This window comes from Marmota flaviventris, chromosome 2 (assembly GCF_047511675.1).
Source record: "Marmota flaviventris isolate mMarFla1 chromosome 2, mMarFla1.hap1, whole genome shotgun sequence".
NCBI classification, from domain to species: domain Eukaryota; kingdom Metazoa; phylum Chordata; class Mammalia; order Rodentia; family Sciuridae; genus Marmota; species Marmota flaviventris.
The window spans coordinates 193,867,549-193,882,316 of record NC_092499.1 but is presented as its reverse complement, the minus strand read 5'-3'; the positions used below and the strand labels follow the sequence as shown (position 1 = coordinate 193,882,316).

Below are 14,768 nucleotides of genomic sequence, written 5' to 3'. Positions count from 1 at the left end.
GGGTCCAATTTTCAGGTTACTTCTGCAACAATAATAATAATGGTAACAGTAAAAACAGGGGAAGGAAATCAAAACAATTTGTTCAGCTCATGCTGGGCCAGCCTCAGCTCCATATCTGGTTTATACCCTGGTGTTCGGTAGTTATCGGGATAACCTGTATATTTAAAGTCATATACACCGACGTGATTCTGCAATCTGTATTTGGGGTAAAATTGGGAGTTCAAAACCCACTTGAATCAAATGTATGAAATATGGTATGTCAAGAGCTTTGTAATGTTTTGAACAACCAATAAAAAAAAAAAAGAAGAAAATAAATAAATAAATTGAAAATAAATAAATAAAGTCATATACAGATGTGCAAAGCCCAGCCGTGGTGAGCACACTTACTTAATAGCTAACTTCCCTGATTTAAGGCTCTGCAACTAGAATGAAGTGTTCTTCTCGCCCAGATCCAATTCCAAACCCCATGCAACTCCTGGGACTAGACCATTATTTTTAGTACTAAACACTACCTTGGCCTCAGGAGAACAGAGAACAGTAATGGCAACCTGGTGAGAGCTCTTCCAGGCCAAGCACAGGATAGGTACTTGGGGGTTCTCAGGCAGGCTCAGAATCAGGGTCTCCCCACTGTGAAAGGAAGCACCTGCAATAGCCAAAGGTCTATGCTTTTGAAACTAGCTCTCTGTATTCTAACCAAAGCTTCAACACAGGGTATGGGTGAGGCAGGAGGATCAACACAGGCTGAGGCGGGAGGATCACTAACTGAGCAATACCCTGTCTCAAAATAAAATTTAAAAAATAAAAGGACTGGGGGTGGGCATCAGTGGTACAGCACTCCTGGGTTCAATTCTCAATACCAAGCCAAAAAAAAAAAAAGACAAAAAAGGCTTCACGGTCCAGCTTGACCAGCTCTGCCACCTCACTCTGACTTCCTGCCCTCTGTTCCCCTCATTTTACAGATGGAGTAAGAGCATTCACTGACACTCTTACATGTGTGGGGGGAATCTCGCACACAGCAAGCTCTAGATTTAGGTTAAGACACGCCACCATCATAAAGACCATTGCTCAAGTTCACAGAAGATCACCAGGAATCCAAACCAGGTGGGACCCCCACACTGTGTTCTTTCCCAGGGCAGGGCCCTACCAGGGAACCTAGTCTTGGGTGGGCAAAGAGTAGGGAGCTTGTTTATGGCAGGTAAGGGACAGACAGATTAGAGCCAGACTGGTCTACTCCAGAACCAGAATAGCTCCGCCATCAGCCTGATGCCCGGTACACACAAAGCAAATGGAACTCTTTGGAGAATATACCTTGCTCTCGGAAGGTGGGGGACGGCTGGCCTTCAGTGCTCCCTTGGCATCTTCTCCAGAGGATAGGTGGAGCGAGGCCTGAAGAAGGAGGAGTGAAAGGTGAGGGCTTTGGCAGGGCAGGGAGGCCGTGGGGCGCGCAGGCGTACCCAGGTGTGCCCTCCAGCCACACCACAGCAGGCCCTGGGACTCGGGGGACGCTGAGGTAGGAGCTGCACCCCGACCGGGCGCAATGAGGAGGCCACCTGGCTGGACCTGAGGCCGGCTCCTGCGACTCTTCCAGGCCCACGCTCCTTCACCACTTTATGGCGGGCTTTTGCTCCTGGGAAACCGGAAATAGACAAAACTCAGTCTTTCCAGAAGCAAGACCCAAATCCTGGCCAGGGCACTAGGCCACACCTGTGCAATGGGGACAACGCGTTGCTCCCCTCCAAACATCGGCCTGGCACATACATGGCGGTGACTCGGATGCCACCAGCCCCACTCCCTCTGCACGCTGCCTGTTCCTAAGCAGCCCTTCCTTTATCTAATTCCTCTGTCTCCTTTGACAACTGGGTGATTTTTTTTTTTTTTTTTTTTTTTTGGCGTGTGGTTAGCACATTTTGTTGACATATTTTTACAAAGACCAAGCCGGCCTGTCCTCTTAAAAATATTTTAAGAGATTATGTTTTGTTCCCACTTGTTTTGAGGAGTAACTTGGACATCCCTGCCAGAGTTGAAACTCTGAAAGGCAAATGAGGATAAGAGGACCATCTTTCCTGAACTTCTTCCAGAAGAAAGAAAAGGCAATTAAAAATTAAGACGCTGGGCTTTTAAGAACCAAGAACCATCCTGCTAAGTATTTTCTTATCACTTCCTGTTCCCCTCTCCCTCCCATAAACACACAAGTCATGTTCCCCCCCCACCCCCGCCATTAAAAAAAAAATCTGTCACACTAATTTATCCAAATCAATACGGTTGGAGAAAAAAAAGCATGCTGTAAACAGAAATAAGCAGTTTTAGTCGAAGTCGACAAATAAAAACAGCGTGTCCCCAAGGCAACAAAGTAGAATTTGGCTAAAATGGCTCTGCCTTAATCCTCTGCCACCAGGCTGTGGGGCTGCGTTTACAGGAAACCCTTGCACCAGAAGTTTGCCTCGAGTTTTCAACCGGTTTTCCAACTTCTGCATCATCAACTTAGCCAGATAGAGACAAATAGAATATTCTGCTTTTTGAAAAAAAAAAAAAAAAAGGAAAGGAAAGGCAGGGGCGAGAGCGGCGGAGGGAGGGGAGAGCGCGGACCTGTGCGCGGCACCTCCTGCAGGATGCGCGGGGCGGGCGCCCCTCCCCCTCCGCGCGGGCTTCCCGGGGTGGAAACTCGCAGCACCACGTTTTCAGCGGGTTTCCTCGTTGAATCCGAGTGACTTGGTGCCGGTTTGGCAGTGTGCGCATGCCATGTTTTTACAGCTATAGAAAATGTGTATTTATTTATTCCGAGGTGATCGTGACCATGTGACAAACCTAAGTCAGCCTCTTGCAGCCCATGATTTATAGCAGCTCTGAAAAGCACTGCCTCCGAGCAGTTTAATAGGGGCTCTCTCGCCCTTTGTAAGTGGAAGTGTAAATTGGTACAGTCCTTTTGTAAACAACTCGGTAAGACGAGTCAAGGGCCTTACAAATGCTCCCGCGCTGGGCTGCGGCAATAACACTCGTGGAATCGCCCGGGGAAGCAGCCCTCCCGCAGGAGAAGGCGCTGTGAGCAGAGATCCACCGCAAGGAGGTTAGCACAGGAGGGGGAAAGGAGCGCTCGCCATAGAAGTATGGAGACAAGGGAGGAATGTCAATCACGGGGTATCCCCACACTGCTGCACACAGCCATGTTGAAACTAGAACTTCATTTTTCACGTTTTGGAAAATGTGCCACTGGGAAATAGTTATAATAGCACATGGAAAGGCCAAGATGCAAAATGGTATTTCTAATAAATCCCAAATCTCTTTGTGGGTAAGCGAAAAGGTAGGATATAGGTACACATGAAAATATTAAAATTGGTTTTCTTATCAGGGAAATTCTAATACGAACTGGCTGAATATTATGGGATAACAAGAAACTTACTGTTAATTTCATTAGCTGTAATAATGGCCATATGGATTATTACAGAATTATGTGTGTGTATATACATATATATAATTTTATGTATAAATATATATATATATATATATATATATAAAAAAAATACATATATACACACACTTTTTAGAGAGGTATACTGAATATGTGATATATAATATATACATACTTTTTAGAGAAGCATATTTAACCTTAAAGGAGAAGAATGATGTGATATATTCGAATTTATAATACTTCAGCAAAGAAAAAAAAAGAATTGAAGCAAATGTGGTTAACATCCTGAAATGATAGAACTGGACGTTGTGAAACTATTTTACTAGTTTCTCTACCTTTCACACACCTTTTAAAGTTTTTATAAACATTTTTAAATGGTTATTTCCCAATAGAGGCATATGCATGACCTTTTCTATACTTCCTATTTTCTCTAATTATTCTCTCTACTCTGCCTGTACTACCTTTGAAATCAAACACATTAACATGTATTTTACTAAAAGAAATGAAAAGAGGAAGAGCCAGCAGTGCCACAGAGATGTTTTTATTGCTGTGTAATTCTGGCGAATCCTAAGAATGCTCTGATAAGCCTGTGTACCTTAAAATGCAAGCTAGTAAATGACCCATTCCTCTTTTGGACTAGCACCCTGCCATCTGAGGCTATGCTGTAAATGCGATCAGCTGATAAAAAGCCCAGCTGCAAGAACCATTTTAAAGATTAGGAACCATTCAAACACACACACACACACCACCTCCTGCCCCTTAAATGTGAGGTGGTTCAGAGACTCTGGTTTTCTTTCTAAAGTTCTTGCAATAACCATGTAAGCAGCAAGCAGGGCAGAGTTGTACATACCGCCACGCTGACTCAGAAGGACGGGTTCCACATTCCTTAATTAGCAGCATCAGAAGAGCTCCACTTCCGGCATGGAGTTCCCATTTCATCCTCCACCCAGCGGGCTCCACACACCCCACAGGTTCATATAGAGGCTTTTTATAAAGTCTGAAGACAGTGTAATTTAGCTTGTTTCACTTTGTTTTGTTTTATTCTATGCTATTTTATTATACTCCATTCTACTCATACTGTCTGCAAGGCGAAAATGAGGGTGATCAGATTTTGTACATTCTATTTGCTTCCAGACCCAGGGACACGCTGTGTATCTTGAGATCCCAGGCAGGATGCATGAACACTTCACCAACTTGAAAACACAGCTTTCTCAGTTATTCATAAAGATTCACAATAAAGGGCCAGAAGTTGTTGTTTTGTTTGTTGTTGTTTGTTTTAGTACCAGTTACTGGAAATAAGTTTATAATTTATATTAAAGTTCTCTGGTAAAACTCCTATGGACACCGAGCCTGAGGAAGGCTTCCAAACCAGACCACACATGTCCAATATGATGGATTTGATGAGGTTTGAAGAGGCTGTGGCAGGCAGCGCCATGGCAACTTAATAGAAATGTTAAATTCTCAGGAAATATTTTCTCCTTGTAAATATTGCACCTAACCATTGTAACAGTTATTTACTTTGAACTTCAGAAGTCTTAAAGAAATGTAAAATAATCCTAAACAGGCAATTGACAGATTTGACAATTCTTTTTTGTAAACTATTTGAAAAAACACATTGAAGGACACTAAATTTGTACTTCTGTGCACTGTTCTATTTCTTCTCCTTAATCCTGTCTGCCTTAAACTATATCTTTTCAAAGAATTCTCTTTGACCACCAGACTCATATTTGATTTTTAATTAAGTACCTTAACTGTAATAAGAAGATAGATACTTAAAAGCTCATAAGCAAGAAGGAGAAGAAATGCATGTTAAAAACTCACATTCTTAATAATACCTTTATTTTATTTATATATTTTTATGCTGAGGATCGAATCCAGGGCCTCACACATGCTAAGCAGGCGCTCCACAGCTGAGCTACACCCCCAGCCCCCAAACTCACAGTCTTATATTTCCAAGAAAAAGAAAAGTTTTCCTTAGTGGCAAAACTGTCCTAGAGGTCTAAGAGGGAGCATAGAGGGTGTATTTAGGAATTTTATTTCTTCTAAAGACATTTCTGGCATTTGAGAACTTGTGCAGATATTTAGTGGGACAGACCAACCCCTGACTGGGTCTCTTGAGAATAAGAACCCTTCTTTCTGAACTCACAGAGTTATGAATTCTAATAATACATGGTAAGTATAATAAGAAACATATTTGAGCTGGGTGTGGTGGCACACGTCTGTAATTCCAGCAATTCAGGAGGCTGAGGCAAGAGGATGACAAGTTCAAGGCTAGCCTCAGCAACATAGTGAAGCCCTAAACAGCTCAGTGAGACCCTATCTCAAAATAAAAAGTAAAAAAAGAGCTGGGGATGTGGCTCAGTGGTTGAGTGCCCCTGAGTTCAAAAGAAAAAATATACATATATTTTTATATGTATATTATATATTATATATAATATTAGATATATACTAGTTTATAATATTATATACAATATATTATTTATATATAAAAAATTTATATACACACACACATTGAGGCAGGAGGAACACTTGAACCCAGGAGTTGGAAATGAGTCTGGGCAACACTGTCCAGTACAACTCCATCTTGAAAAGAAGAGGGCAAGAGAGGGAAGAAAGAAGAGAAAAAATAAAAGGTTGAAGGCATATGGCAAAATACTATAAATCCCGTAGGGAAACAATAACATTTTAACTTGTTATGATTCAAACCTTCCAGGATGGGGGCGTAGCTCAGTGGTAGAGCACTTGCTTAGCATGCACAAGGCAAATAATAATAATAATAATAAATTTAAGTCTTCTGTAGCCTGAGACACCAGGGCATCCACAGTGTCAATATGTTCTGTTGTGTTCTGTTTGTACAAAATCCAGTGTGGATGGGCTCACCTGAAGGGACTCGATCAGTGGGCTGAAATAATCTTAGCACGGTTGTCTCGGTTTGGGTTCAAGCACTGCTTGTTTGTACCACGGTTGCTGCTGTTGCAGAACTGTTAGATAGCGGCCTGCGAGGCCTCCTGGCCTTGGTGATATTTCTTCACCTATCAGCGGATCATTAGTTGGAGTATTTCCTTAGTCATAGACCGGCCGTTTATTGGGATGTTATAAGTAGGAACTATATTTTAAGATAACAAATGGTTATTTAAACATAATTGAAAAAAAAATATATGCTCTTTCTTTTTCAGGGACCGAGATGTTTTTTTGTTTGTTTGTTTTGTTTTTACTATTTTCTGATTCTTAAACTTTTAGCTGTCTTTTCAAAGTAGAGGCCTGATTTTTAAAAATCTTTCCTGTGACATTTGAACATTTAAATCTTTTGAAAGCATTTACATGTTCTGACCAGCTGACGCTTAATATCTTCTACATTTCCTAAGATTGAGAAAATAGGAAAAAGCTAGAGAGATTTGGCAACCAATTATGTAATAATCTGGCAAGGAAATTCTTGAGTAAGAGTATATGGGTTTTAATTTATTGGACATTTGAAAGCAATTAAAATGTTTTTTTTTTTTTTCTTCCAAACATATCCTTATGCTTTTTAAAGCACATACAGGCATACAACTGAAAATATCATTACAGGTACACATGAATCATTTAACTGACTAAGCCAGGAAAATACCACCAGAAGTCTTTAACATGTTAAGGTATAGTGTCTGTAGCCCATTTGCAGGTTTATTGTAGGTGTCAAGACTGGCTCTTTAAGAAAATCTAATCTAATCCTCAGTATTCCATTTTTGTTTTGGGTTACTGGGGATTAAATTCAGGGGCACCTAACCGATGAGCCACACCCCCAGCCCTTTTTATTTTTTACTTACAGACAGGGCCTCACTGAGTTGTTTAAGGCCTCACTAAATTACTGAGGCTGGCTTTGAACTCATGGTCCTCCTTCCTCGGCCTCCTGACCCACTGAGAACACAGGCACACCGCGCCCAGCTCAATCCTCAGTATTCTAATTGAATAATTATTGACCCCATACAGAATGACCTGCACAGGGCTAAAAATACCACCCTCCAGCTGGGCCTGGTGGTGCTTGCCTGTAATCCCAACAATTTGGCATGCTGAGGCAAGAGGATCACAAGTTCGAAGCCAGCCTGGAAAATTTAGCAAAGCCCTTTCTCAAAATAAAAAATACAAAGGGCTGAGGATTTAGCTTGGTGGTAAATCTCCCCTATCTCCCCTGGGTTTAATCTCTAATACAAAAAAAAACTTAAAGTCACTCAGGAAAGATTAAAGGACACACTCTAGTATGTCATGTATAATTCTCAAGAATGACACTTTCTTTTTTTTTTTAATGATTAGAAAGCCTTATTACTGCAGAACATTTGAAAACTGCACAAAACACCCCAAAATCCAACATATTAATGCTTGTGGGTTATTTTAAATGGCATAGTACTTTCTAATACCTAACTTGTTTTCACCTGATAATTTACCATAATTATTATTCTCAGGTGTTAAAAATAATTCAGACAGGGGCTGGGGGTGCTGCCCAGTGGTATAAACACTTGCCCAGCATGTGTGAGACCCTGGGTTCCATCCCAGGACCACCACTAAAATGATGATGATGGTGATGGTGATGGAAACTCCCTCAATCCTGTCTTGCTTTTATTTCTCTTGTAAAATTTTATAAAATGCAGATCCTATAGAGGATCCCTACCCCCAACTCCTCTTGGTTGGGCAGAACCGAGCAGAATACCTCTGAAAAGTGGGGGTATGGAAGGGGTTTATTGACAAGTGAATTAAAGACCTGGTAAGTGAAAAATACCACATAGTATCTGAAAGTTTTAAAATTTTGTATTTTAAGATATTTCTTAAATATATATTTTAAGATATTTTGGGGAAAAAAACATTCAGGAATAAAGCCCACAAAAGGTGTTCACATTGTAATGGAAAACCAGATTGAAAGTCTTCACTTTGGTTGCAGTGGTGACCTCAAGAGATGGGACAGGCCCTGCACAGTGTGAGAAACTGGCTTTTCTGCATGGGAATAGTGTTTTGTTTTTGTTTTTGTTTTGTGGGGCTGGGCTCCAACCCAGGGCCTCTTGAATGCTAGGCCAGGGCTCTGCCACTCAGAATCTTATATTAACTTCATAAAAAATGTAAAAGGAGCTGGGAGTGGTAGCAGTTTGTAATCCCAGCAGCTCAGGAGGCTGAAGCAAGAGGATCACAAGTTTGAGACCAGGTTCTCCAACTTAGTGAGACCCTGCCTCAAAATAAAAAATAAAGGGTTTGGGGGGCTGGGATATAGCTCAGTTGGTAGAGTGCTTGCCTCGAATGCACAAGGCGCTGGGTTCAATTCCCAGCACCACTAAATAAATAAACAAACAAACAAATAAATAAAGGGCTTAGCCCCTGGTCTCAATCCCTGGTACAGCAACACATACCTCTGTATAATGCCATCAGGGGACCAAGCCTATCACATAGGAAACATTATCACCTCTGTCAGTACATAACACCTCTCCCTTCTCTCACTTTCTACTTAAGAATCAAACTTTGGGGTGGGAGGGCACAATAACCAAAAGTAGGGCACCTGCCCCCTTTCGTCCCCAGTAAATTCTCAGATGTCTTGACCACACTTCAGAACTAGATGACCCAACCATATAAAACAAGCATCTCAAAAAGTTTATGCAAAGAATCCTGACACGATTTATAGTTTCTTCTCCAAACTTTTCTCCCTCCCTCCTTTGCACATGGTGAACCTGGAGGAGGGCCAATCCGCTCCTGAGACATGGCTTGCTACAGGGCTAAGCAAGAGAGGCCATCACCGGCACCAGGCAAAGGGGGTTTTGAGGGGGGGGGGGGTCTCCTAAGACAGCCCAGGAATCTCTCTGGAACAGACCCTGCCTGCTGATGGGCTCTGGATGGAGTCTTCACACGTGACAGCGCAAGTGATTAGCTTCGTTAGTTAGTTTCTGAATGGATTAATTTAAATCCACTCTCCCGCTGAATAAGTATGAACTTTGCTCATCCTGTTATGTCCTTGGAATATTTCCACCTTACAAGAATGAGCAGTTGCTTAGGAGCACGTTTCCTTCAGGACACAAAATGGATAGTATGTATTCACAGATGTTAAAAAAAAAAAAACTTGAATTTTTCTCCGAAAATGATAAACAGTGATTCTGGTTTTAATTCATGGGATTAAACGTTGCAAGGTCAGTAATTTGATATCCAGGGTGAGAATATAAAATGAGTGTCTCTTTTCTTTGGCTCTTCCTATCCTGTTTAAATCTGGCTGTTTGTCTGACTTGGAGAAAGAGCCAGAGACCACGCTATGCTGAGCCCTGAACCAAAGCAGGGCAACTCCTGTGAGTAGAGTAGCAACAGCGTCAGCCCTGACCTAACACAACAGGAGTAAAAAAAAAAAAAAGGCTTGATTGCGACATTTTCTGGGTAAGATGACCTGAGGCTAGCTGTGTGTTTGTGCTCCACATTTGAGAAAATGTTTTCCACGCGTTTTGGATTCTCCTATATTCAGCATTTTCTGCTTGAGAACTGTTTCCTCTTCTTATGAGATTGTATTTTGAGAACATTTGGTGAAAGTTGGGATTTTTTTTTTCCTTCCTCCTTCTCCCCCCCTCCCCTTCTGCTTTAAAAACAAGATAAGCCTGTATGCAAATAATGTTCCCGTAACCTCAGTAACATTCTCAACTTCATTTATTGAATTACAGAATCAGCCTTGATCCCACGAAGTTCTATTTGCATACCTTTAACATTAGAAACGTTTAATTCCATTATTGAGTCATTAGAGACATCTCCTGAGTTTGCAGCTCTGAAGCTGGATTCAGCTGTTCTAATGCTGGAAGAACCAACATCTCCTGGATTAAAGCTTCAGGATTGTTTATGTGCAGAGAGTCAAAGGGATAGAGCCAGGCTTTCTTGATATTCTAAAATGGAAATGAGGGTGGGGATTCAGCTCCATCGGTGGGGGGTGGGGATCAATCCCCAGCACTGCTCAAAGAATAAAATAAAATTGACATGTGCTCCAATGAATTTAAGGTAATGTCTGAAATAGATTTAGTTAAGCATTTTTTTTATCCATTAAAGGAATGTGCAGTAGGACTGTCTGGTTCTAACAAGAATAAAGGACAGCTACCCCACTCTCGTGCCGAATATAACTAGTTTCTCGAAAAAAAGAGTAACAGCATTGTTGCTGAATAGTTTTAAAAGGAAAAATCAAAAGAAGAAGTGGGGGAGAAAGAGAGAGAGAAAGAGAAAGACAACCTCAAGGCTTTTCTCAGAAAGGACAGGAAGCCCAAGGAGGAAGTGTGTGACAGTTTATTTTTCAACAAGTCCACGTTATCAAGTGAATGAAATTCCTCTGGAAGCTATAAAAATGAAAGCTGGGAGGGTAGCTGTGTTCAGAGAGCTTGAAAAACTCCTCAATGTTTAGAACGTCTTCAGAGCCGAGTTATTCATGGAAGCCAACGATTACACTTTTCCAAAAGGAAACACTGAGTCATTCATGAAATGATCTAAGATTTCGAAACTTGCTTACACCATTTTCTTTTCCCTCCTCCTTCCCTACCTGTGCCAAAAGCAGGCTCAGAAAAGCCAACTAGTAACCAACCGGGGCCATAATCCAGGGAGCCCGCACCAAATTAGCTCAGGGCTGGAGAGATTTAACAGACTCCTGCTGCCCCCCGCGGGTAGGGTGCTCCCAGGGTGGCAAACTCAGAGAGCCTCCCTGGCCATGCCCAAGTCCACAGTGGAGGGGTTTGTCCCCACCTCTGGAGGGCCTGTGATGAACTAGTTCTGGCACAGTAATTATTTGGCCATACCCCTGGCTGGCCTCCAAGTTTCATGTGGAACTGCAATTGGGCGTGGGCCCCCAGATAGGCTGGCCTGTGTTCCTAGGAGGCATTACATATTTACAGCCCCAGCCCCACAGAATTTGGCCAGAGATGGAATACAGATGAGAAGGAGTTTGGCTAGGAAATGCTGACTTCTCGATGCATTTATCATTAAGTGTGTGAGCTTGGTGCCTTGAACTGCAGCCAAAAGCCAGGGAACAAATGTTTGTGTCACGCATAAACTGTGAGTGTGGTGGCTTTAACCTGGGGACGGCTTCATCCTGTCTCTTCCCTGCAGATGGGGAGGGTTTCTAGGTACTTATCTTTAAAACATAATTTTAGGTAAATTCACCTAAGGTTAGACCACCGAGGCTTCGAGCTAGGCCATTAGTGGAAGCCGCTCATTTCATCTTTACAAACAACTGTAACTCCGTGTAGATAAATAGTGTAGACAAGGAAACAATGTTTTGATCCAAACAATACAGAAAAGCTTGGAAGTATGCCTCCTTCACAGAGCACCTTATGTTTGCATTGTACGGTTAAAACGATTTTACAGATACATCTATCTTAAAGGGACTCTGGGAGGCAGAGAGGGGAAATGGAGATTAGGGAAGGGTGGCTCAGGAGACCACGGCCTTGCCAAGGTCACACAGTCCTCCCATGGCCCAGCTCACACTCAGGGCCCTTCTGCTCCAGTCCTGCCCTGGGAAACTGGGTCTGGGGGTTCCCTCTGCGGGAGTGGTGGTGGGGGCAACCCCAAACTTCTAGGCTTTGCTTTTTTACCTTAAACCTGTGCTTTTAACTCCTGGAACTCTAAAGGCACATTAGCATCTGTCTCTGTACCCTATCTTGAAGATCCAGGTCCTTTTCGCAACAGGGGAAGTACCTGTTTGAGAAGGAAGTGATCAGGAGCGCAGGGCTGGTGTAAAATGGCTTCCTCTGATCTTCTTCTGGTATCGTTTCATCCCAACTCCTCCCCCAAATCCCAGATTGAACCTTTCCCATTCACTAAGGTCAGCAAGGATCACCAGTGATTTCTCATTTCCTTTGTGGGTATGTCATTTTTCACGTTTTACACAAGGATAGAGGGTTGGTTTTTTTCCTTTGTGTGTTTGCCTATTAGGGAAAAACTACTTTAAAAACTGTGTTACCACTTCTGTGTAATTTGCCTGGTGTGGCTCACCCAGGGGGTGGCGATTACCAGCCGGGTAGGGAAACACACTGCAGAGCCCTGTGACAGACAGGAGGCTGTGCCTGGGACTCGGTGACCTGGAATACACCTGGGCGACACTGACTAGGGGTGAGGACCCCGGGGAAGTCTCTCTCGAGGGTTTCCACAGAACACCCAGGAGCCCTGGCAGGTCCCAGGTCCCGTCCCAGTCCTACAATCTCTAGGAGAAGCACGCTAGTGGGAGGACACGGCTCATGACTCAGCTAAGTCCCTGGCTCTGCCCTCCTGCTGCTGCCGGGCTGGGAGGAGCCCACATTTTTCTCTCCCTTCCTGGCATCTTCTCTAGGCCCAAGAGTTGTCTCCTGTGAACGATTTCATTTTTAAAATATGTCAAAGGAAACTTTGTTCTTGAGTCCATGATTTCCTCCCCCACTGGCTACAAATCCCTCCCTCTGGAGCCTGGTTTGCTTATCTGCTACTTGCAGAGCAGTGGCCATTTTGGGGCAGGGGCAGCTGAAGGCAGCTGATGTCATGATCATGGCAAACATTATACACAGCACCCACCACGTCCCACGCACGTCCCGAGAGCCCCAGTGTATCCACTCAGAATCTCACTGCAGCCAGGCAGACTAGACGCTGTGAGTATCCCCATTCACAGAGGAGGAGACCAGGCACAGAAATGTTAACTAACCTGCCTCACATCACACAGCTAAAGCCCGGCTCTGCACCACCAGTCTTTGCTGCCTCCAGCTATTCACACAGCCTGCAAACCTCCAGTGGAATCTGCAAGCTGGGATTAGCTCAATGACCCCTGTCCTAGAGGCTGAATTTTTTTTTTTTTTCCAACCTCAGAAGTGTAGGTGAAAGTCAGGGAGTCTCACTATCGAGAGACACATTGAATAGAAAATTGGAGCCCACTGAAAACCACAAAGGTGTGTGACCTGATGTGTGCCAACACCTTATTTTTACTCCTTGATACTTCCTGCAAATCTAGGAGCCAGATCTGTTTGTACATCACAAACACAGCAGCTTCCAAGCCAGGTCAGCTCAGCCAGAAAGTCCAACATACACTTAAGAGTCGGTGTTAGATGGTTATGGATAAATATGTTTATTTCAATTCATTTTCACTGTTTATAAAACTTAAACCATAAAAAAGTTACAACATGGAGGAATGTCTTAACTAGCTGAAGGACTCAGAGTTTCCATCTTAAAAAGCAGCAATGGGACTGAGGCTGTGGCTCAGTGGCAGAGTGTTCGCCTAGCACACAGGAGACACTGGGTTTAATCCCCAGCCCCACATAAAAAAATAACCAAATAAAATAGAGGTATTGTATCCATCTACAATCAAAAAAGTATCTAAAAACCAAAAAGCAAAATAGAAACAAAACACAAACATAACAAACCAAACAAGTTAGATACAGCCAGCCGTCATGTCTGGGGGATAGATATTTTGCTTCATTACATTTTCTAGTTATTCAGCCACAAATAAAAGTTGTTTCACTTTATACACACACACACACACACACACGCACACACACACATATATATACATACATAAATATTTGCATGAATATATGAATGTTTATCATCCGTTTTTTAATATAAGAAATTTTTTCCCTTTGTGTGTGTGTGTGTGTGCATGCGCTACTAAAGATTGAACCCAGGGCATTTTATCACTGAACTACATCTTCAGCCCTTGTTTTTTATTTTGAAACAGTTTTGCTACATTGCTAAGGCTGGCCTCCAGCTTACAATTCTCCTGCCTCAGCCTCCTGAGTTGCTAGGATTACAGGCATGGGCCACCACCACAGCTGACTTGAGAAATGTATTTCAGTCTTTAATTATGTGTATTGTGGAGCTGGACATGGTGGCCCACACCTATATCAGCACATACCTATACCAGCTCCAGAGACTGATATAAGAGGATCTCAAGTTCGAGGCCAGCCTCAGCCACTTAGCAAGCTCCTAAGCAACTTAGTGAGACTGTCTCAAAATAAATTAAAAAAAAAAAAAGAAAAGAAAAAAAAAGGATTGGGGATGTGGCTCAGTGATAAAGCACCCTGGTTCAATCCCTAGAACACTAAATCAATTAAATCATTCATTATGTATAAATGGTAAATATGTCATTTAAAATTTTGTAGTTTTATTGTTTATTTGTTGGTAGAACTTTATTTCATTTATTTATTTATGGTGCTGAGAATCGAATTCAGTTCCTCACACATGCTAGGCAAGTTCTCCACCACTGAGCCACCACCCCAGCCCCCTAAATATGCCTTTTTTTATGAAACAAAGATTGGATATCAATAAGCTAAACTGCCCATGGGAAAAAATATCTCTTTTCATGGGAGAATTCATGGTTTTTCAATGTCCTCATTCTGAACTCAAATAATCATTCATGGTTGAAATAGAAACACAA

The 14,768-nt window shown here is 42.5% G+C and overlaps 1 long non-coding RNA gene across 1 annotated transcript; it reads left to right on the top strand.

Annotated features, from left to right (window-relative positions):
• Positions 1-4,209: 4,209 nt before the first annotated feature.
• On the top strand, positions 4,210-4,654 carry LOC114101384 (uncharacterized). Its single transcript, XR_003584296.2, has 2 exons — positions 4,210-4,377; positions 4,541-4,654. It is a non-coding gene; the product is annotated as an uncharacterized lncRNA (long non-coding RNA).
• Positions 4,655-14,768: the final 10,114 nt, after the last annotated feature.